A 1,642-nucleotide genomic window follows, 5' to 3' on the forward strand; every position below is an offset into this window, starting at 1 on the left:
TTCTCTCCTATGGAGACAATTTCCAAAAGTATATGTTTAGCCCTTGTCTTATTTCTCCAGGTGCTTCTTTTTCTGCCACCTGAATGCCACATGCATCAAAGCCTCCACTTCATTGCTGCCTCTCTCCCACCATCCGAACTCCAATGGTACCACCTGCCTTCTGGGCCCCGCTGGTTTCGCTAAGCTTTGTAAATGTCCACTGTTTGTCATGGATGTGAATGCGCCTTGGTGTAAAATGGATTTCTGAATCTTGATCATTCGGCAGGCTTTCGTCTTCACGGACTGGGAGTTATTGCCTGGGATTGCCCTCCCAAAAACATCGTCTTTCCTGAAGACCACCCAAACAAAAACGCTTCGTTGGTTTTCTTTTCTAATAAAGAGGTGGACTGGTTCACGAATTTGCGCAAGGGCCATGCTAATCCTCTCTGTATCCTTCCAATTTTAGTATGCGTGCTGCTGAAGTGAACACATTTCTTCTTCTTTTGCTTTCTTTGCTTCCCTGGAGAAGCCAGTCTAAGATAGCCACTCAGGAACCGCACAAAGCTTACTCTCATTAATGTGTTACTGTACAAAGTAGACTACTTTTAGACTGTCCAAGTAAGACAGAATTTATTCAGCAGAAATGTCTCGGGAACTCTTATTAAGAGAATAACGATCTTCTTTTTTAAAAGAAGCGTTCAGGAACATCAGTCCTTGGGGAACGAGCAAGCCTGGGACACGCACACCCTCCAGCATCTTGGCATGGCCAGCCGCCAGGAGTAAAAGTGCTGGGACCCACTTTTAGCCAGAAATCCCAAGGCAAGGGGGAGGGAAGGACAAAGATTCGGCATGGACGGGCAGGAACCACATCCATGAGAGGCAGTGGGAGGACATACATGGGTTTGGATGTGGAAACTTGGAGAGGGCAAAACTGTCTAGGGAGGATGCAGGGGAGTTCTCTGAAGGCACACTGTTTCAAACTCTTGTGTTTGATATTTTTCTGATGGGCCCTGGTGAAGGCATTTGGGCTTCATATCACTCTCAACTTAAACTTCAAGGTTGATTCAGAAACTATTGTACTGCTTGTACATTTTATTTGTTTAATATTTCAAAACACCAAGCATGAGCTCAGCTGCAAAAAATCTCAAGAACTGTTAAGATGTGACTAATTTAAATGCTTGTGAACCTGCTGGCTAAGTGTGGCAGGAGATGAGGTGGGTTTTTTTTTCACCGGTTGTTGTGAAAGAGTCTTTTCTGAGATGTTCACCTATATACGCTGATGATTAACGGCAGTAGATTAACTGGCAGTGGATCAATCATGCCTCACAGCACCTGGCGTCATTCTGCTGGTGGTGGGGGAAAGTCATCCGGTGGCCCATCAACTCTGACAGGAACACGCTGAACATACAACCAGCCTGCCGGGTTGACAGTCCATCAAAGTTCTTCTTGTCAAGCCAGTCTTATTTAGACTCTGTCAGGGCTCAGTCGAATCAAATGGTTTCAAAAGATGGATGCATAGGAATATTTTTATGAACATCTTGACCGCTTTTTTAAAAAATAATCATTTTATTAGGGGCTCATACAACTCATCACAATCTGTACATATGTCATCTGTGTCCAGCACTTTAGTACATATGTTGACTTCATCATTCTTACGACACCC

The 1,642-nt window shown here is 44.3% G+C and overlaps 1 pseudogene; it reads right to left on the reverse strand.

Moving 5' to 3' along the window:
* Nucleotides 1-375: 375 nt before the first annotated feature.
* LOC115872047 lies at nucleotides 376-469 on the reverse strand (annotated as a pseudogene).
* Between the last annotated feature and the right edge of the window lie 1,173 nt (nucleotides 470-1,642).

The sequence above is a fragment of the Echinops telfairi genome, unplaced genomic scaffold (assembly GCF_000313985.2).
Source record: "Echinops telfairi isolate 266 unplaced genomic scaffold, ASM31398v2 ScPeMD7_3;HRSCAF=10, whole genome shotgun sequence".
Classification (NCBI taxonomy): domain Eukaryota; kingdom Metazoa; phylum Chordata; class Mammalia; order Afrosoricida; family Tenrecidae; genus Echinops; species Echinops telfairi.